Source organism: Drosophila erecta, unplaced genomic scaffold, assembly GCF_003286155.1.
Source record: "Drosophila erecta strain 14021-0224.00,06,07 unplaced genomic scaffold, DereRS2 tig00000420-arrow-arrow-pilon, whole genome shotgun sequence".
Lineage (NCBI taxonomy): Eukaryota > Metazoa > Arthropoda > Insecta > Diptera > Drosophilidae > Drosophila > Drosophila erecta.
Window position 1 is genome coordinate 610 of NW_020825245.1, and position 23,204 is coordinate 23,813.

A 23,204-nucleotide genomic window follows, 5' to 3' on the forward strand; every position below is an offset into this window, starting at 1 on the left:
AAATATAGGATAAATGTACTATAATTATATATAAGAAAAATATATGAATATCCGTATATTTATTAACTAAAGAACTTAAAGAAATCAAGTAAAGTTGCCAAGACGCATATGATAATGTCCCTATCATATTAAAGAAATAAAGAACTTAAAGAAATCAAGTAAAGTTGCCAAGACGCATATGATATTGTCCCTATCTAATTATAGAAATAAAGAACTTAAAGAAATCAAGTAAAGTTGCCAAGACGCATATGATAATGTCCCTATCATATTAAAGAACTAAAGAACTTAAAGAAATCAAGTAAAGTTGCCAAGACGCATATGATAATGTCCCTATCATATTAAGAACTAAAGAACTTAAAGAAATCAAGTAAAGTTGCCAAGACGCATATGATATTGTCCCTATCATATTAAAGAAATAAAGAACTTAAGAAATCAAGTAAAGTTGCCAAATGCTTTGTCATCAAATTAGTGACGCATATGATATTGTCCCTATCTAATTATAGAAATAAAGAACTTAAAGAACTCAAGTAAAGTTGCCAAGACGCATATGATAATGTCCCTATCATATTAAAGAACTAAAGAACTTAAAGAAATCAAGTAAAGTTGCCAAGACGCATATGATATTGTCCCTATCATATTAAAGAAATAAAGAACTTAAAGAAATCAAGTAAAGTTGCCAAGACGCATATGATATTGTCCCTATCATATAAATATAGGATAAATGTATATAATTATATATAAAGAAAAATATATGAAATATCCGTATATTTATTGAACAATATAAGGAAATTATATATAAAACATATGAAAAGGAATATTTATTGTATGTATAAAAGAAAAAATTCAGAAATACTCCTATATTCTCTTAGTATTATAGAGAAAACCCATATAAGTGAGAGGTATTAGTAGTGTAAACGACGCTTTGATCGACAGAGGGTTCAAAAACTACTATAGGTAGGCAGTGGTTGCCGACCTCTCGTATTGTTCAAAACTTATGTATTCATATGATTTTGACAATAATATAAGGAAATTAATTATAAAACATATGAAAAGGAATATTTATTGTATGTATAAAAGAAAAAATTCAGAAATACTCCTATATTCTCTTAGTATTATAGAGAAAACCCATATAAGTGAGAGGTATTAGTAGTGTAAACGACGCTTTGATCGACAGAGGGTTCAAAAACTACTATAGGTAGGCAGTGGTTGCCGACCTCTCGTATTGTTCAAAACTTATGTATTCATATGATTTTGACAATAATATAAGGAAATTAATTATAAAACATATGAAAATGAATATTTATTATATGTATAAAGGAAAAAAATCAGAAATACTCCTATATTCTCTTAGTATTATAGAGAAAACCCATATAAGTGAGAGGTATTAGTAGTGTAAACGACGCTCTGATCGACAGAGGGTTCAAAAACTACTATAGGTAGGCAGTGGTTGCCGACCTCTCGTATTGTTCAAAACTTATGTATTCATATGATTTTGACAATAATATAAGGAAATTAATTATAAAACATATGAAAATGAATATTTATTATATGTATAAAGGAAAAAATTCAGAAATACTCCTATATTCTCTTAGTATTATAGAGAAAACCCATATAAGTGAGAGGTATTAGTAGTGTAAACGACGCTTTGATCGACAGAGGGTTCAAAAACTACTATAGGTAGGCAGTGGTTGCCGACCTCTCGTATTGTTCAAAACTTATGTATTCATATGATTTTGACAATAATATAAGGAAATTAATTATAAAACATATGAAAATGAATATTTATTATATGTATAAAGGAAAAAAATCAGAAATACTCCTATATTCTCTTAGTATTATAGAGAAAACCCATATAAGTGAGAGGTATTAGTAGTGTAAACGACGCTCTGATCGACAGAGGGTTCAAAAACTACTATAGGTAGGCAGTGGTTGCCGACCTCTCGTATTGTTCAAAACTTATGTATTCATATGATTTTGACAATAATATAAGGAAATTAAATATAAAACATATGAAAATGAGCAATTATCATATGATTAATGGAAAAAATAATTCATTTATATATGAATAAAGGAAAATTCTCTTAATATATAAGAGAATAGCACGTGTTGGGTGGCAAACAGAATTGAAAATACCCGCTTTGAGGACAGCGGGTTCAAAAACTACTATAGGTAGGCAGTGGTTGCCGACCTCATGCATTATTCGAAATATATATTTCGGATCATGATGATTTAAATTTGGTTACTTACAAATAAAGTATATTATTATCCGTACAAATTTGTTTCTCAGTTCTTATGAACATGGGACTTGGCTCCGCGGTTAATAGGAATATACGACTTTAGATAATATCGTTGAAACAACAGTCAAGTTTCTATTATACATAGAATAACAAATCGTTTCCATATATTATCGTTAATTTTTGGAGGCAGGCAAATTTATTGTTATTTATTTAATAATATATTACCTGCCGTAAAGTTGGAAAATTATATCGTTACCGCGGTATAATATATATATTCATATTTATTACATGATGGAAAAATTACAAAATTTTTAATATAGAAATCATATGCGCTCGGTTTTACGTTATGTATTACCAGAGAGTTATATGGATAAAGATAAATTTTAAATTTATCATCAAATTGCAAATGATTTAACTCAATATTTATATTGGTTAAACAAAAATTGTACATGTGTGGATACAATAATTATGTATGTTGGAAACAAAATGATATTTTAGAATGAAATATGTATAATATAAATACAAAATTATAGAAATATATATTATTGAACTTGTTAATAATGGTGAAACAAGTATAAAAATATAATGGAATATACGAATACGAATGCTATATAAAAATGGCCGTAATCGAATTAAAAGAGATTTAAAATTTTACCCAAAGGCAAAATATTGAAGTATTTTTCAATATGATATAATAAATGGAATTATATAAAATGGAAATCTATAATATTTATATTGCTTATTTCAATTCGAAAAATATGAATGGAATATGAAGAAAGAAACATTATTCTGGTTGATCCTGCCAGTAGTTATATGCTTGTCTCAAAGATTAAGCCATGCATGTCTAAGTACACACGAATTAAAAGTGAAACCGCAAAAGGCTCATTATATCAGTTATGGTTCCTTAGATCGTTAACAGTTACTTGGATAACTGTGGTAATTCTAGAGCTAATACATGCAATTAAAACATGAACCTTATGGGACATGTGCTTTTATTAGGCTAAAACCAAGCGATCGCAAGATCGTTATATTGGTTGAACTCTAGATAACATGCAGATCGTATGGTCTTGTACCGACGACAGATCTTTCAAATGTCTGCCCTATCAACTTTTGATGGTAGTATCTAGGACTACCATGGTTGCAACGGGTAACGGGGAATCAGGGTTCGATTCCGGAGAGGGAGCCTGAGAAACGGCTACCACATCTAAGGAAGGCAGCAGGCGCGTAAATTACCCACTCCCAGCTCGGGGAGGTAGTGACGAAAAATAACAATACAGGACTCATATCCGAGGCCCTGTAATTGGAATGAGTACACTTTAAATCCTTTAACAAGGACCAATTGGAGGGCAAGTCTGGTGCCAGCAGCCGCGGTAATTCCAGCTCCAATAGCGTATATTAAAGTTGTTGCGGTTAAAACGTTCGTAGTTGAACTTGTGCTTCATACGGGTAGTACAACTTACAATTGTGGTTAGTACTATACCTTTATGTATGTAAGCGTATTACCGGTGGAGTTCTTATATGTGATTAAATACTTGTATTTTTTCATATGTTCCTCCTATTTAAAAACCTGCATTAGTGCTCTTAAACGAGTGTTATTGTGGGCCGGTACTATTACTTTGAACAAATTAGAGTGCTTAAAGCAGGCTTCAAATGCCTGAATATTCTGTGCATGGGATAATGAAATAAGACCTCTGTTCTGCTTTCATTGGTTTTCAGATCAAGAGGTAATGATTAATAGAAGCAGTTTGGGGGCATTAGTATTACGACGCGAGAGGTGAAATTCTTGGACCGTCGTAAGACTAACTTAAGCGAAAGCATTTGCCAAAGATGTTTTCATTAATCAAGAACGAAAGTTAGAGGTTCGAAGGCGATCAGATACCGCCCTAGTTCTAACCATAAACGATGCCAGCTAGCAATTGGGTGTAGCTACTTTTATGGCTCTCTCAGTCGCTTCCCGGGAAACCAAAGCTTTTGGGCTCCGGGGGAAGTATGGTTGCAAAGCTGAAACTTAAAGGAATTGACGGAAGGGCACCACCAGGAGTGGAGCCTGCGGCTTAATTTGACTCAACACGGGAAAACTTACCAGGTCCGAACATAAGTGTGTAAGACAGATTGATAGCTCTTTCTCGAATCTATGGGTGGTGGTGCATGGCCGTTCTTAGTTCGTGGAGTGATTTGTCTGGTTAATTCCGATAACGAACGAGACTCAAATATATTAAATAGATATCTTCAGGATTATGGTGCTGAAGCTTATATAGCCTTCATTCATGGTGGCAGTAAAATGTTTATTGTGTTTGAATGTGTTTATGTAAGTGGAGCCGTACCTGTTGGTTTGTCCCATTATAAGGACACTAGCTTCTTAAATGGACAAATTGCGTCTAGCAATAATGAGATTGAGCAATAACAGGTCTGTGATGCCCTTAGATGTCCTGGGCTGCACGCGCGCTACAATGAAAGTATCAACGTGTATTTCCTAGACCGAGAGGTCCGGGTAAACCGCTGAACCACTTTCATGCTTGGGATTGTGAACTGAAACTGTTCACATGAACTTGGAATTCCCAGTAAGTGTGAGTCATTAACTCGCATTGATTACGTCCCTGCCCTTTGTACACACCGCCCGTCGCTACTACCGATTGAATTATTTAGTGAGGTCTCCGGACGTGATCACTGTGACGCCTTGCGTGTTACGGTTGTTTCGCAAAAGTTGACCGAACTTGATTATTTAGAGGAAGTAAAAGTCGTAACAAGGTTTCCGTAGGTGAACCTGCGGAAGGATCATTATTGTATAAAATCCTTACCGTTAATAAAAATTTGTTATAATACAAATACATTTTGAATTTACCAAAATTACTTACCAAATTACCAAATTAAAAAATTTACCAAATTTATATTACCATATTATCAAATTTACCAGATTACGAATTTTTACAAAAGCAAAGCGCATAATATGATATGATTATAGAACGAAACGATTCAATTGAATCAAATTAAAAATATATATATAAATATATATTAAAATAAAAGTTAAAATCAAAATAAAATGAATCTGATGGGTTTTTATTTATATGAGGCTTTGGCAACCTCATAAGATTTTAACATGTTGTGTAATGGCGGGCACAACAAAAAAAAATATTATATATATGTGGCTTTGAAATGTAAAAATAAAACTTCGAATATTGGAGAGATCGAAGATATCAAATTCGAAAATGGAAATCGAATTAAAACATTAAAAATAATGGTTATCAAAATAATTTGTTAATATAAAATGGTGAACTTTGTGTGTATATGGACCATAATATACACGCGTTGCGAATATGTATTGTTCATCTTAGTTATGAGCATACGTTGGCTAATGCAACAACCTAAAATATACAATGTTGTACCTGGTACCCATCAGGTTAATGTTTTATATAAATTGCAGTATGTATCGCCCAAACATAGTTAAATATAAACCGTAAATAACCAGATTATATGATACATAATGCTTATATGAAACTAAGACATTTCGCAGCATTTATTTTAGGTATAAAAATACATTTATTGAAGGAATTGATATATGCCAGTAAAATGGTGTATTTTTAATTTCTTTCAATAAAAACAAAATTGACATTATATAAAAATGAATTATAAAACTCTAAGCGGTGGATCACTCGGCTCATGGGTCGATGAAGAACGCAGCAAACTGTGCGTCATCGTGTGAACTGCAGGACACATGAACATCGACATTTTGAACGCATATCGCAGTCCATGCTGTTATGTACTTTAATTAATTTTATAGTGCTGCTTGGACTACATATGGTTGAGGGTTGTAAGACTATGCTAATTAAGTTGTTTATAAATTTTATAAGCATATGGTATATTATTGGATAAAATAATAATATTTTTATTCATAATATTAAAAAATATATATGAAAAACATTATCTCACATTTGGATGTGAAAAACGAAGAGAAATATTTTCTTTTTCAATCAAGTAATACTGAGAAATGTCTAGCATAAAAAATTGAATTATTTTTCATCTAGAATTGTCTCTTATTAATGATTCGGAAATAGAAAAAACTTGGTTATGTTATTATTCTTCGTTGGTTCGTTTAATGGAAAACACTTTGCTACAAGAAATAATGGAAATTTTATAACGAATTTAATAAAATGTTTTTATCATTATATATAAAGAATTAATGGCAAGAAAAAGTTATATACAACCTCAACTCATATGGGACTACCCCCTGAATTTAAGCATATTAATTAGGGGAGGAAAAGAAACTAACAAGGATTTTCTTAGTAGCGGCGAGCGAAAAGAAAACAGTTCAGCACTAAGTCACTTTGTCTATATGGCAAATGTGAGATGCAGTGTATGGAGCGTCAATATTCTAGTATGAGAAATTAACGATTTAAGTCCTTCTTAAATGAGGCCATTTACCCATAGAGGGTGCCAGGCCCGTATAACGTTAATGATTACTAGATGATGTTTCCAAAGAGTCGTGTTGCTTGATAGTGCAGCACTAAGTGGGTGGTAAACTCCATCTAAAACTAAATATAACCATGAGACCGATAGTAAACAAGTACCGTGAGGGAAAGTTGAAAAGAACTCTGAATAGAGAGTTAAACAGTACGTGAAACTGCTTAGAGGTTAAGCCCGATGAACCTGAATATCCGTTATGGAAAATTCATCATTAAAATTGTAATATTTAAATAATATTATGAGGATAGTGTGCATTTTTTCCATATAAGGACATTGTAATCTATTAGCATATACCAAATTTATCATAAAATATAACTTATAGTTTATTCCAATTAAATTGCTTGCATTTTAACACAGAATAAATGTTATTAATTTGATAAAGTGCTGATAGATTAATATGATTACAGTGCGTTAATTTTTCGGAATTATATAATGGCATAATTATCATTGATTTTTGTGTTTATTATATGCACTTGTATGATTAACAATGCGAAAGATTCAGGATACCTTCGGGACCCGTCTTGAAACACGGACCAAGGAGTCTAACATATGTGCAAGTTATTGGGATATAAACCTAATAGCGTAATTAACTTGACTAATAATGGGATTAGTTTTTTAACTATTTATAGCTAATTAACACAATCCCGGGGCGTTCTATATAGTTATGTATAATGTATATTTATATTATTTATGCCTCTAACTGGAACGTACCTTGAGCATATATGCTGTGACCCGAAAGATGGTGAACTATACTTGATCAGGTTGAAGTCAGGGGAAACCCTGATGGAAGACCGAAACAGTTCTGACGTGCAAATCGATTGTCAGAATTGAGTATAGGGGCGAAAGACCAATCGAACCATCTAGTAGCTGGTTCCTTCCGAAGTTTCCCTCAGGATAGCTGGTGCATTTTAATATTATATAAAATAATCTTATCTGGTAAAGCGAATGATTAGAGGCCTTAGGGTCGAAACGATCTTAACCTATTCTCAAACTTTAAATGGGTAAGAACCTTAACTTTCTTGATATGAAGTTCAAGGTTATGATATAATGTGCCCAGTGGGCCACTTTTGGTAAGCAGAACTGGCGCTGTGGGATGAACCAAACGTAATGTTACGGTGCCCAAATTAACAACTCATGCAGATACCATGAAAGGCGTTGGTTGCTTAAAACAGCAGGACGGTGATCATGGAAGTCGAAATCCGCTAAGGAGTGTGTAACAACTCACCTGCCGAAGCAACTAGCCCTTAAAATGGATGGCGCTTAAGTTGTATACCTATACATTACCGCTAAAGTAGATGATTTATATTACTTGTGATATAAATTTTGAAACTTTAGTGAGTAGGAAGGTACAATGGTATGCGTAGAAGTGTTTGGCGTAAGCCTGCATGGAGCTGCCATTGGTACAGATCTTGGTGGTAGTAGCAAATAATCGAATGAGACCTTGGAGGACTGAAGTGGAGAAGGGTTTCGTGTGAACAGTGGTTGATCACGAGTTAGTCGGTCCTAAGTTCAAGGCGAAAGCCGAAAATTTTCAAGTAAAACAAAAATGCCAAATTATATAAACAAAGCGAAAATAATACACTTGAATAATTTTGAACGAAAGGGAATACGGTTCCAATTCCGTAACCTGTTGAGTATCCGTTTGTTATTAAATATGGGCCTCGTGCTCATCCTGGCAACAGGAACGACCATAAAGAAGCCGTCGAGAGATATCGGAAGAGTTTTCTTTTCTGTTTTATAGCCGTACTACCATGGAAGTCTTTCGCAGAGAGATATGGTAGATGGGCTAGAAGAGCATGACATATACTGTTGTGTCGATATTTTCTCCTCGGACCTTGAAAATTTATGGTGGGGACACGCAAACTTCTCAACAGGCCGTACCAATATCCGCAGCTGGTCTCCAAGGTGAAGAGTCTCTAGTCGATAGAATAATGTAGGTAAGGGAAGTCGGCAAATTAGATCCGTAACTTCGGGATAAGGATTGGCTCTGAAGATTGAGATAGTCGGGCTTGATTGGGAAACAATAACATGGTTTATGTGCTCGTTCTGGGTAAATAGAGTTTCTAGCATTTATGTTAGTTACTTGTTCCCCGGATAGTTTAGTTACGTAGCCAATTGTGGAACTTTCTTGCTAAAATTTTTAAGAATACTATTTGGGTTAAACCAATTAGTTCTTATTAATTATAACGATTATCAATTAACAATCAATTCAGAACTGGCACGGACTTGGGGAATCCGACTGTCTAATTAAAACAAAGCATTGTGATGGCCCTAGCGGGTGTTGACACAATGTGATTTCTGCCCAGTGCTCTGAATGTCAAAGTGAAGAAATTCAAGTAAGCGCGGGTCAACGGCGGGAGTAACTATGACTCTCTTAAGGTAGCCAAATGCCTCGTCATCTAATTAGTGACGCGCATGAATGGATTAACGACGGACGTGTTTTCCTCGAGCTCCCATTGCTACGGTCATTGTTGAGTAAATCCGCGGATTTATACGTTGAAAAACGGAGTAAAGTGTGTGTGAAGGTGTCGCGAACAAAAGTTGAAAATTTGTGAGCGAAAGAACATCGCGTGTTGTGGAAATAAACGATTTTCAATTGGAAATTTTCCACGAGGGCCACGTGTTGAGTGAGAGCGCTCTCTGCGAGAGAGGCGTTAGCCCTTTTCGTGTGGGATTCTCTCAGCGCCAGCTGATCGGTTGTGAACTTTGCTAAGGTGTGTGCATTGGATAATTTTAGTGTTGCCATACCGAGCAATTGGTGGCGCCACTGTGAATAGGTGGAGCCAGTGTGCCATAGCAACCAGCCTCTGTCAGCAAGCTAAAGTTGCTTGACTCGGTAAAAGGAGGAGCCACTTCCATTGGGTAAGTCCGATGGAAAGCGATAGCACTGCGAGCGCCATGAGCGCCAGCAGTGCGTCGAAGAAGTCTACGCGTCGCAGGCGTAAAAGCGTACTGGCTTCAAAGAGCTCGGTGCCAACGCAGGCGAAGCTGGTTGCCGTGGCGGCGAATGGAGTTCCTGAACCCGTAGGCGTTTTAGACGAGGAGTTTTCGTCGATGGATGCCCCCGTCGCTGCTGTTGCCCCCGCTGCCGCCCCCGCCGTTGCCCCCGCTGTCGCCCCCACTGTCCCCCCCGCTGTCGCCCGCGCTGTTGCCACCGCCACAGCTGCCACCGCTGCCGCTCGTGCTGGGCAAGCAGCCATGATGGCAGAGCTGTCGGCCACTCAGCGTATGGTGCGCAGCAGTTTTCGCAGCCTAGGAGGGGTGAACACGGACGAGCTCACCTTGGCTATCAGCCGTTACGACGAGCTGGTTATGGCGTTGATGCTCAGGTGTGGAGAGCTGGAGACGCGGCTGGCTATGCCACCGCCACCGACCCCGTCGATGACTACGGCGGCCAACCCTCCTCAGATGCTTCAGGCAGCACCCATTGATGCCCCGCGGACTGCGAAGGTTCGCGAGACATGGTCAGCGGTCGTGAAGTGCGACGACCCAGCGCTATCGGGGAAGGCGATAGCTGAGAAGGTGCGAAATATGGTTGCACCCTCCCTCGGAGTCAGGGTTCACGAGGTGCGTGAACTCCGGAGAGGCGATGGAGCCATTATCCGCACACCCTCAGTCGGAGAGCTGCAGAAGGTGGTGTCATCGAAGAGATTCGCCGAAGTGGGACTAAATGTTACGAGGAATGCTGCTGAGAAGCCGAAGGTAGTCGTTTACGACGTGGACACGGCCATCAGCCCGGAGGAATTCATGACGGAACTGCGGGAAAACAACTTCGATGACACGATGACGGCATCGCAATTTAAGAAGTCGGTGCACCTGTTGACTAAGGCGTGGTCGGTGACTGACGGCGCCACTGTCAATGTGACGCTGGAAGTCGATGATGGAGCGATGGCGAAGCTTGATGTGGGTCGGGTGTACATCAAGTGGTTCTCGTTCCGATGCCGATCGCAGGTCCGCACCTATGCCTGTCACAGATGCGTGGGCTTCGACCACAAGATCAGCGAGTGCCGTCAGAAGGACAACGTCTGCCGCCAGTGCGGGCAGCAGGGCCACAACGCGGCAAGGTGCCAGAACCCGGTGGACTGCCGAAATTGCCGGCATAGAGGGCGACCCTCGGGACATCATATGCTCTCGAGCGCTTGCCCAATATATGGCGCGGTGCTAGCGAGGGTGCAAGCTAGACATTAATGTTTAGCTTCATCCAAGCGAACTGTGGCCGAGGGCGAGCTGCGACCATAGAGCTTGGTGTCCGACTCAGGAGTTCAAGCTCAATGTTCGCACTGGTGCAGGAGCCGTACCTCAGCAGCGACGGGATGGATGTGCTGCCTCAAGGAATGAGGATTTACACTGACCGGCGAGGGAAGGCAGCCATCCTAGTAGATCAGCAGGATGCCATCTGTATGCCAGTGGAGACCCTCACCACAGAGTATGGCGTATGTCTGGTAGTAAAAGGGAGTTTTGGCTCAATCTTCCTTTGTTCAGCATACTGCCAATTCGATGCACCTTTGGAACCGTACCTTCGGTACATGGATGCGGTCCTGCTACAGGCTAGCAGAACCCCCGCAATCCTGGGCCTCGACGCGAATGCAGTGTCCCCCATGTGGTTTGCCAAACTCTCTCGGCATGCCGAGGGGCAAGCTAACTACAGTCGGGGTGAGCTGCTGTCTGAGTGGATGCTGGAGGCAAGAGCCGCCGCCCTAAACCAGCCAACAGAGGTGTACACGTTCGATAACTACAGAGCTCGTAGTGATATCGACGTGACAATCGTCAACGAGGCAGCATCTATGTGGGCCACATATGAGTGGAGAGTGGACGAGTGGGAGTTGAGTGACCACAACATCATTACTGTTGTGGCCGAAACAACCTCCACGAGCGCAGTTGAGAGCATAGCTCCTGTGCCGTCCTGGAACCTCTCCAATGCACGTTGGCGATTGTTCGAAGAGGAGATGGTGAGTAGAACAGCCGAACTTCCGGGAAGCTTCTCTGAGTCGCCGTTGGACCAGCAGGTTTCCACCCTGCGTAGTATCGTGCATGATGTGTGCGATATTGCGTTGGGTAGAAAATCGCCAAGATCGCCCAGCAGGAGAGCACGTTGGTGGACTGCCGACCTGAGCGCTGCGAGGCGCGAAGTTCGAAGACTTCGTCGCCGACTCCAGGATGCACGGCATCGCGATGACGATGTTGCTGCAGAGCCTTTGGTAGTCGAGCTGAGACGGACCTCAGCCAACTACAAAAGGCTCATTGGGAGGGCGAAAATGGACGATTGGAAACGCTTCGTGGGAGATCATGCCGATGATCCATGGGGGCGCGTCTACAAATTTTGCCGAGGTCGAAGAAAGTGCACGGAGATTGGGTGCCTCCGCGTGAATGGCGAGCTGATCACCGATTGGGGTGATTGTGCACGAGTGCTCCTTCGCAACTTTTTCCCAGTTGCGGAGTCCGAAGCACCGACTGCCATCGTGGAGGAAGACCCACCGGCCCTTGAAACACTCGAGATTGATGTCTGTGTTGGCCGACTGAAGAGCAGGCGTTCGCCTGGCTTGGACGGCATCAATGGCACTATTTGTAAGGCAGTCTGGCGCGCCGTACCTCAGCACCTGGCAGCGTTGTACTCCCGTTGCATCCGATCGGGATACTTTCCCAGCGAGTGGAAGTGCCCACGAGTAGTGGCGCTACTCAAGGGACCCGAGAAGGACAAGTGTGAGCCCTCCTCATACAGGGGAATTTGCTTACTGCCAGTTTTTGGCAAGGTGCTTGAGGCAATCATGGTGAATCGTGTAAGAGAAGTTCTTCCGGAAGGCTGCAGATGGCAGTTCGGTTTTCGCCAAGGACGTTGTGTGGAGGATGCTTGGAGACACGTGAAGAGCAGTGTTGACGCCAGTCCAGCGCAATACGTGCTCGGCACATTCGTGGACTTCAAAGGAGCATTTGACAACGTCGAATGGAGTGCTGTACTGCGCCGACTAGCCGACTTGGGATGCCGGGAAATAAGCTTGTGGCAGAGCTTTTTCGCCGGCCGAAGAGCAGTAATCCGAAGCAGTTCCGGTGCAGTGAATGTGCCGGTAACTAGAGGTTGCCCGCAGGGGTCAATCAGCGGCCCATTTATTTGGGACATGCTGATGGATGTACTGCTTCAGCGCCTCGAGCCGTATTGCCTGCTAAGTGCATACGCGGATGACCTGCTTCTTCTCATCGAGGGAAACTCCCGAGCCGTGCTAGAGGAAAAAGGAGCGCAACTGATGTCCATCGTTGAAACGTGGGGAGCGGAAATAGGCGTTGCCGTTTCGACCAGCAAGACGGTAATAATGCTGCTCAAAGGTACCTTGAGACGTGCGCCCACGGTAAGATTCGCTGGAGCGAACCTGCCGTATGTGCGCAGCTGTCGGTACCTTGGCATCACGGTCAGTGAAGGAATGAAATTCCTCACGCATATAGCTTCGCTTCGCCAGCGGATGACCGGAGTCGTTGGAGCATTGGCGCGTGTGCTACGAGTCGACTGGGGCTTCAGTCCTCGAGCCAGGCGGACCATATATGCGGGACTCATGGCACCTTGTGTGCTATTTGGTGCCTCGGTATGGTATGACACCGCCGCACAGGTAGCTGCCAGGAGGCGACTATCCTCCTGCCATAGACTGATCCTGCTTGGATGCCTATCGGTATGCCGAACAGTGTCCACCGCGGCACTGCAGGTTCTTGCTGGAGCCCCCCCGCTTGACTTGGCCGCTAAGAAATTAGCGGTCAAATACAAGCTGAAGCGTGGATACCCGCTGGAGGAGAACGACTGGCTCTATGGCGAGGACATTACGCGTCTAAGCCGTGAGCAAAAAGAGATTCGCCTAGAGGAATGCTTGCTATTGAGTTGGCAGAGCAGATGGGATGACGACAGCGAACCAGGACGGGTGACGCACAGGTTCATCCCGGATGTCACCCTCGTCTATCGGGATCCGAATTTTGGTTTCTCGATGATGGCGTCCTTCTTGCTCACTGGGCACGGGTCGTTCAACGCATTTCTGCATGGGAGAGCCCTTAGCGATACCACTGCTTGCGCATGTGGTGATCCATACGAGGACTGGATGCACGTGTTGTGCGCCTGCCCTCTATATGCAGATCTGCGAGACCTCGATGGACTTGGAGTGCAGCGTGTTGGCGAGGACTGGACATTCGAAAGAATCCTGGAGGATCGGGAGAGAACGCAACGGCTGGTTGTGTTCGCTGAGTTGGTGTTCCACAGAAGAAGATGCAGATAGCCTGACGCCGTGCCGTGTGGTTAGCGGGCGAGAATACTGCCACAGCTTGCCGCAGCTTGTCGTAGAAGCCGACTAATGCGGCAATAGGTCACTCCGCCCGTGCTTGTCGGAGCCAAAGAGTGAGGCCGACCGAGCCTCTAATTTTCGGTACCACGGGTTGAGCAGTTCCAAGACTGCTCATTGAGGTTGGCCCCCTTGTGGGAGTATCGTGGTGGCTGTGGTTGGTACCCATATCGCGGGTAGAGCCTTCATGCTCGACGTTTGAGTAACGGCGCGGGTTGCGCAACACTCGGGTGCTGTGACCCATAGAACAGTAGAGATTTTAGGTAGATCTCGCTCCTCAGCAAGGGGGAGTGCTTGCCCGGCAAGCAAGCACTCGAATTGCTACCGGGGTGGTCGCTATGTACATAGCTATAGCTTCCAGACCGGGACGTTTTGTTCAGCGTATTGGACACATGCATCATATGCTCACTTGTGGGTGTATAGGGTGCCGTGGTTGTAATCCCTTCAATGTGGAACACGCCACGTAAAACAAGTTCGGAGGGATCCGATTCATATACTGTCCCTATCTACTATCTAGCGAAACCACAGCCAAGGGAACGGGCTTGGAATAATTAGCGGGGAAAGAAGACCCTTTTGAGCTTGACTCTAATCTGGCAGTGTAAGGAGACATAAGAGGTGTAGAATAAGTGGGAGATATTAGACCTCGGTTTGGTATCGTCAATGAAATACCACTACTCTTATTGTTTCCTTACTTACTTGATTAAATGGAACGTGTATCATTTCCTAGCCATTATACGGATATATTTATTATATCTTATGGTATTGGGTTTTGATGCAAGCTTCTTGATCAAAGTATCACGAGTTTGTTATATAATCGCAAACAAATTCTTTAATAAAACGATGCATTTATGTATTTTTGATTTGAAAATTTGGTATAACTCCAATTACTCAGGTATGATCCAATTCAAGGACATTGCCAGGTAGGGAGTTTGACTGGGGCGGTACATCTCTCAAATAATAACGGAGGTGTCCCAAGGCCAGCTCAGTGCGGACAGAAACCACACATAGAGCAAAAGGGCAAATGCTGACTTGATCTCGGTGTTCAGTACACACAGGGACAGCAAAAGCTCGGCCTATCGATCCTTTTGGTTTAAAGAGTTTTTAACAAGAGGTGTCAGAAAAGTTACCATAGGGATAACTGGCTTGTGGCGGCCAAGCGTTCATAGCGACGTCGCTTTTTGATCCTTCGATGTCGGCTCTTCCTATCATTGTGAAGCAAAATTCACCAAGCGTTGGATTGTTCACCCATGCAAGGGAACGTGAGCTGGGTTTAGACCGTCGTGAGACAGGTTAGTTTTACCCTACTAATGACAAAACGTTGTTGCGACAGCATTCCTGCGTAGTACGAGAGGAACCGCAGGTACGGACCAATGGCACAATACTTGTTCGAGCGAACAGTGGTATGACGCTACGTCCGTTGGATTATGCCTGAACGCCTCTAAGGTCGTATCCGTGCTGGACTGCAATGATAAATAAGGGGCAATTTGCATTGTATGGCTTCTAAACCATTTAAAGTTTATAATTTACTTTATAAACGACAATGGATGTGATGCCAATGTAATTTGTAACATAGTAAATTGGGAGGATCTTCGATCACCTGATGCCGCGCTAGTTACATATAAAAGCATTATTTAATACAATGACAAAGCCTAGAATCAATTGTAAACGACTTTTGTAACAGGCAAGGTGTTGTAAGTGGTTGAGCAGCTGCCATACTGCGATCCACTGAAGCTTATCCTTTGCTTGATGATTCGATATAAAATATATAAGTACTTTTATCATGTACTTATAATGGGTGCCCAGAGTGCCCAGAATAGTAGCCAGTAGCCAAATGCTTTGTCATCAATTTAGTGACACGCATATGAAATCAAGTAAAGTTGCCAAGACGCATATGATAATGTCCCTATCATATTAAAGAACTAAAGAACTTAAAGAAATCAAGTAAAGTTGCCAAATGCTTTGTCATCAAATTAGTGACGCATATGATATTGTCCCTATCTAATTATAGAAATAAAGAACTTAAAGAACTCAAGTAAAGTTGCCAAAACGCATATGATAATGTCCCTATCATATTAAAGAACTAAAGAACTTAAAGAAATCAAGTAAAGTTGCCAAGACTCATATGATAATGTCCCTATCATATTAAAGAACTAAAGAACTTAAAGAAATCAAGTAAAGTTGCCAAATGCTTTGTCATCAAATTAGTGACGCATATGATATTGTCCCTATCTAATTATAGAAATAAAGAACTTAAAGAACTCAAGTAAAGTTGCCAAGACGCATATGATAATGTCCCTATCATATTAAAGAACTAAAGAACTTAAAGAAATCAAGTCAAGTTGCCAAATGCTTTGTCATCAAATTAGTGACGCATATGATATTGTCCCTATCTAATTATAGAAATAAAGAACTTAAAGAACTCAAGTAAAGTTGCCAAGACGCATATGATATTGTCCCTATCTAATTATAGAAATAAAGAACTTAAAGAAATCAAGTAAAGTTGCCAAGACGCATATGATATTGTCCCTATCATATTATAGATATAAAGAACTTAAAGAAATCAAGTAAAGTTGCCAAATGCTTTGTCATCAAATTAGTGACGCATATGATATTGTCCCTATCTAATTATAGAAATAAAGAACTTAAAGAACTCAAGTAAAGTTGCCAAAACGCATATGATAATGTCCCTATCATATTAAAGAACTAAAGAACTTAAAGAAATCAAGTAAAGTTGCCAAGACGCATATGATATTGTCCCTATCATATTAAAGAAATAAAGAACTTAAAGAAATCAAGTAAAGTTGCCAATACGCATATGATATTGTCCCTATCATATAAATATAGGATAAATGTATATAATTATATATAAAGAAAAATATATGAAATATCCGTATATTTATTAACTAAAGAACTTAAAGAAATCAAGTAAAGTTGCCAAGACGCATATGATAATGTCCCTATCATATTAAAGAAATAAAGAACTTAAAGAAATCAAGTAAAGTTGCCAAGACGCATATGATATTGTCCCTATCTAATTATAGAAATAAAGAACTTAAAGAAATCAAGTAAAGTTGCCAAGACGCATATGATAATGTCCCTATCATATTAAAGAACTAAAGAACTTAAAGAAATCAAGTAAAGTTGCCAAGACGCATATGATAATGTCCCTATCATATTAAAGAACTAAAGAACTTAAAGAAATCAAGTAAAGTTGCCAAGACGCATATGATATTGTCCCTATCATATTAAAGAAATAAAGAACTTAAAGAAATCAAGTAAAGTTGCCAAATGCTTTGTCATCAAATTAGTGACGCATATGATATTGTCCCTATCTAATTATAGAAATAAAGAACTTAAAGAACTCAAGTAAAGTTGCCAAGACGCATATGATAATGTCCCTATCATATTAAAGAACTAAAGAACTTAAAGAAATCAAGTAAAGTTGCCAAGACGCATATGATATTGTCCCTATCATATTAAAGAAATAAAGAACTTAAAGAAATCAAGTAAAGTTGCCAAGACGCATATGATATTGTCCCTATCATATAAATATAGGATAAATGTATATAATTATATATAAAGAAAAATATATGAAATATCCGTATATTTATTGAACAATATAAGGAAATTATATATAAAACATATGAAAAGGAATATTTATTGTATGTATAAAAGAAAAAATTCAGAAATACTCCTATATTCTCTTAGTATTATAGAGAAAACCCATATAAGTGAGAGGTATTAGTAGTGTAAACGACGCTTTGATCGACAGAGGGTTCAAAAACTACTATAGGTAGGCAGTGGTTGCCGACCTCTCGTATTGTTCAAAACTTATGTATTCATATGATTTTGACAATAATATAAGGAAATTAATTATAAAACATATGAAAAGGAATATTTATTGTATGTATAAAAGAAAAAATTCAGAAATACTCCTATATTCTCTTAGTATTATAGAGAAAACCCATATAAGTGAGAGGTATTAGTAGTGTAAACGACGCTTTGATCGACAGAGGGTTCAAAAACTACTATAGGTAGGCAGTGGTTGCCGACCTCTCGTATTGTTCAAAACTTATGTATTCATATGATTTTGACAATAATATAAGGAAATTAATTATAAAACATATGAAAATGAATATTTATTATATGTATAAAGGAAAAAAATCAGAAATACTCCTATATTCTCTTAGTATTATAGAGAAAACCCATATAAGTGAGAGGTATTAGTAGTGTAAACGACGCTCTGATCGACAGAGGGTTCAAAAACTACTATAGGTAGGCAGTGGTTGCCGACCTCTCGTATTGTTCAAAACTTATGTATTCATATGATTTTGACAATAATATAAGGAAATTAATTATAAAACATATGAAAATGAATATTTATTATATGTATAAAGGAAAAAATTCAGAAATACTCCTATATTCTCTTAGTATTATAGAGAAAACCCATATAAGTGAGAGGTATTAGTAGTGTAAACGACGCTTTGATCGACAGAGGGTTCAAAAACTACTATAGGTAGGCAGTGGTTGCCGACCTCTCGTATTGTTCAAAACTTATGTATTCATATGATTTTGACAATAATATAAGGAAATTAATTATAAAACATATGAAAATGAATATTTATTATATGTATAAAGGAAAAAAATCAGAAATACTCCTATATTCTCTTAGTATTATAGAGAAAACCCATATAAGTGAGAGGTATTAGTAGTGTAAACGACGCTCTGATCGACAGAGGGTTCAAAAACTACTATAGGTAGGCAGTGGTTGCCGACCTCTCGTATTGTTCAAAACTTATGTATTCATATGATTTTGACAATAATATAAGGAAATTAAATATAAAACATATGAAAATGAGCAATTATCATATGATTAATGGAAAAAATAATTCATTTATATATGAATAAAGGAAAATTCTCTTAATATATAAGAGAATAGCACGTGTTGGGTGGCAAACAGAATTGAAAATACCCGCTTTGAGGACAGCGGGTTCAAAAACTACTATAGGTAGGCAGTGGTTGCCGACCTCATGCATTATTCGAAATATATATTTCGGATCATGATGATTTAAATTTGGTTACTTACAAATAAAGTATATTATTATCCGTACAAATTTGTTTCTCAGTTCTTATGAACATGGGACTTGGCTCCGCGGTTAATAGGAATATACGACTTTAGATAATATCGTTGAAACAACAGTCAAGTTTCTATTATACATAGAATAACAAATCGTTTCCATATATTATCGTTAATTTTTGGAGGCAGGCAAATTTATTGTTATTTATTTAATAATATATTACCTGCCGTAAAGTTGGAAAATTATATCGTTACCGCGGTATAATATATATATTCATATTTATTACATGATGGAAAAATTACAAAATTTTTAATATAGAAATCATATGCGCTCGGTTTTACGTTATGTATTACCAGAGAGTTATATGGATAAAGATAAATTTTAAATTTATCATCAAATTGCAAATGATTTAACTCAATATTTATATTGGTTAAACAAAAATTGTACATGTGTGGATACAATAATTATGTATGTTGGAAACAAAATGATATTTTAGAATGAAATATGTATAATATAAATACAAAATTATAGAAATATATATTATTGAACTTGTTAATAATGGTGAAACAAGTATAAAAATATAATGGAATATACGAATACGAATGCTATATAAAAATGGCCGTAATCGAATTAAAAGAGATTTAAAATTTTACCCAAAGGCAAAATATTGAAGTATTTTTCAATATGATATAATAAATGGAATTATATAAAATGGAAATCTATAATATTTATATTGCTTATTTCAATTCGAAAAATATGAATGGAATATGAAGAAAGAAACATTATTCTGGTTGATCCTGCCAGTAGTTATATGCTTGTCTCAAAGATTAAGCCATGCATGTCTAAGTACACACGAATTAAAAGTGAAACCGCAAAAGGCTCATTATATCAGTTATGGTTCCTTAGATCGTTAACAGTTACTTGGATAACTGTGGTAATTCTAGAGCTAATACATGCAATTAAAACATGAACCTTATGGGACATGTGCTTTTATTAGGCTAAAACCAAGCGATCGCAAGATCGTTATATTGGTTGAACTCTAGATAACATGCAGATCGTATGGTCTTGTACCGACGACAGATCTTTCAAATGTCTGCCCTATCAACTTTTGATGGTAGTATCTAGGACTACCATGGTTGCAACGGGTAACGGGGAATCAGGGTTCGATTCCGGAGAGGGAGCCTGAGAAACGGCTACCACATCTAAGGAAGGCAGCAGGCGCGTAAATTACCCACTCCCAGCTCGGGGAGGTAGTGACGAAAAATAACAATACAGGACTCATATCCGAGGCCCTGTAATTGGAATGAGTACACTTTAAATCCTTTAACAAGGACCAATTGGAGGGCAAGTCTGGTGCCAGCAGCCGCGGTAATTCCAGCTCCAATAGCGTATATTAAAGTTGTTGCGGTTAAAACGTTCGTAGTTGAACTTGTGCTTCATACGGGTAGTACAACTTACAATTGTGGTTAGTACTATACCTTTATGTATGTAAGCGTATTACCGGTGGAGTTCTTATATGTGATTAAATACTTGTATTTTTTCATATGTTCCTCCTATTTAAAAACCTGCATTAGTGCTCTTAAACGAGTGTTATTGTGGGCCGGTACTATTACTTTGAACAAATTAGAGTGCTTAAAGCAGGCTTCAAATGCCTGAATATTCTGTGCATGGGATAATGAAATAAGACCTCTGTTCTGCTTTCATTGGTTTTCAGATCAAGAGGTAATGATTAATAGAAGCAGTTTGGGGGCATTAGTATTACGACGCGAGAGGTGAAATTCTTGGACCGTCGTAAGACTAACTTAAGCGAAAGCATTTGCCAAAGATGTTTTCATTAATCAAGAACGAAAGTTAGAGGTTCGAAGGCGATCAGATACCGCCCTAGTTCTAACCATAAACGATGCCAGCTAGCAATTGGGTGTAGCTACTTTTATGGCTCTCTCAGTCGCTTCCCGGGAAACCAAAGCTTTTGGGCTCCGGGGGAAGTATGGTTGCAAAGCTGAAACTTAAAGGAATTGACGGAAGGGCACCACCAGGAGTGGAGCCTGCGGCTTAATTTGACTCAACACGGGAAAACTTACCAGGTCCGAACATAAGTGTGTAAGACAGATTGATAGCTCTTTCTCGAATCTATGGGTGGTGGTGCATGGCCGTTCTTAGTTCGTGGAGTGATTTGTCTGGTTAATTCCGATAACGAACGAGACTCAAATATATTAAATAGATATCTTCAGGATTATGGTGCTGAAGCTTATATAGCCTTCATTCATGGTGGCAGTAAAATGTTTATTGTGTTTGAATGTGTTTATGTAAGTGGAGCCGTACCTGTTGGTTTGTCCCATTATAAGGACACTAGCTTCTTAAATGGACAAATTGCGTCTAGCAATAATGAGATTGAGCAATAACAGGTCTGTGATGCCCTTAGATGTCCTGGGCTGCACGCGCGCTACAATGAAAGTATCAACGTGTATTTCCTAGACCGAGAGGTCCGGGTAAACCGCTGAACCACTTTCATGCTTGGGATTGTGAACTGAAACTGTTCACATGAACTTGGAATTCCCAGTAAGTGTGAGTCATTAACTCGCATTGATTACGTCCCTGCCCTTTGTACACACCGCCCGTCGCTACTACCGATTGAATTATTTAGTGAGGTCTCCGGACGTGATCACTGTGACGCCTTGCGTGTTACGGTTGTTTCGCAAAAGTTGACCGAACTTGATTATTTAGAGGAAGTAAAAGTCGTAACAAGGTTTCCGTAGGTGAACCTGCGGAAGGATCATTATTGTATAAAATCCTTACCGTTAATAAAAATTTGTTATAATACAAATACATTTTGAATTTACCAAAATTACTTACCAAATTACCAAATTAAAAAATTTACCAAATTTATATTACCATATTATCAAATTTACCAGATTACGAATTTTTACAAAAGCAAAGCGCATAATATGATATGATTATAGAACGAAACGATTCAATTGAATCAAATTAAAAATATATATATAAATATATATTAAAATAAAAGTTAAAATCAAAATAAAATGAATCTGATGGGTTTTTATTTATATGAGGCTTTGGCAACCTCATAAGATTTTAACATGTTGTGTAATGGCGGGCACAACAAAAAAAAATATTATATATATGTGGCTTTGAAATGTAAAAATAAAACTTCGAATATTGGAGAGATCGAAGATATCAAATTCGAAAATGGAAATCGAATTAAAACATTAAAAATAATGGTTATCAAAATAATTTGTTAATATAAAATGGTGAACTTTGTGTGTATATGGACCATAATATACACGCGTTGCGAATATGTATTGTTCATCTTAGTTATGAGCATACGTTGGCTAATGCAACAACCTAAAATATACAATGTTGTACCTGGTACCCATCAGGTTAATGTTTTATATAAATTGCAGTATGTATCGCCCAAACATAGTTAAATATAAACCGTAAATAACCAGATTATATGATACATAATGCTTATATGAAACTAAGACATTTCGCAGCATTTATTTTAGGTATAAAAATACATTTATTGAAGGAATTGATATATGCCAGTAAAATGGTGTATTTTTAATTTCTTTCAATAAAAACAAAATTGACATTATATAAAAATGAATTATAAAACTCTAAGCGGTGGATCACTCGGCTCATGGGTCGATGAAGAACGCAGCAAACTGTGCGTCATCGTGTGAACTGCAGGACACATGAACATCGACATTTTGAACGCATATCGCAGTCCATGCTGTTATGTACTTTAATTAATTTTATAGTGCTGCTTGGACTACATATGGTTGAGGGTTGTAAGACTATGCTAATTAAGTTGTTTATAAATTTTATAAGCATATGGTATATTATTGGATAAAATAATAATATTTTTATTCATAATATTAAAAAATATATATGAAAAACATTATCTCACATTTGGATGTGAAAAACGAAGAGAAATATTTTCTTTTTCAATCAAGTAATACTGAGAAATGTCTAGCATAAAAAATTGAATTATTTTTCATCTAGAATTGTCTCTTATTAATGATTCGGAAATAGAAAAAACTTGGTTATGTTATTATTCTTCGTTGGTTCGTTTAATGGAAAACACTTTGCTACAAGAAATA

The 23,204-nt window shown here is 38.6% G+C and overlaps 4 non-coding genes and 1 pseudogene across 4 annotated transcripts; all 5 read left to right on the top strand.

Annotated features, from left to right (window-relative positions):
• Window positions 1-3,023: 3,023 nt before the first annotated feature.
• On the top strand, window positions 3,024-5,018 carry LOC113564718. Its single transcript, XR_003408257.1, has one exon. It is a non-coding gene; the product is annotated as a small subunit ribosomal RNA (ribosomal RNA).
• Window positions 5,019-5,867: 849 nt separating this feature from the next.
• On the top strand, window positions 5,868-6,046 carry LOC113564711. The gene has a single exon (XR_003408253.1). It is a non-coding gene; the product is annotated as a 5.8S ribosomal RNA (ribosomal RNA).
• Window positions 6,047-6,435: 389 nt separating this feature from the next.
• LOC113564713 lies at window positions 6,436-15,763 on the top strand (annotated as a pseudogene).
• A 4,107-nt stretch (window positions 15,764-19,870) lies between these two features.
• On the top strand, window positions 19,871-21,865 carry LOC113564719. Its single transcript, XR_003408258.1, has one exon. It is a non-coding gene; the product is annotated as a small subunit ribosomal RNA (ribosomal RNA).
• An 849-nt stretch (window positions 21,866-22,714) lies between these two features.
• LOC113564716 lies at window positions 22,715-22,893 on the top strand. The gene has a single exon (XR_003408255.1). It is a non-coding gene; the product is annotated as a 5.8S ribosomal RNA (ribosomal RNA).
• The last annotated feature ends 311 nt before the right edge of the window (window positions 22,894-23,204 follow it).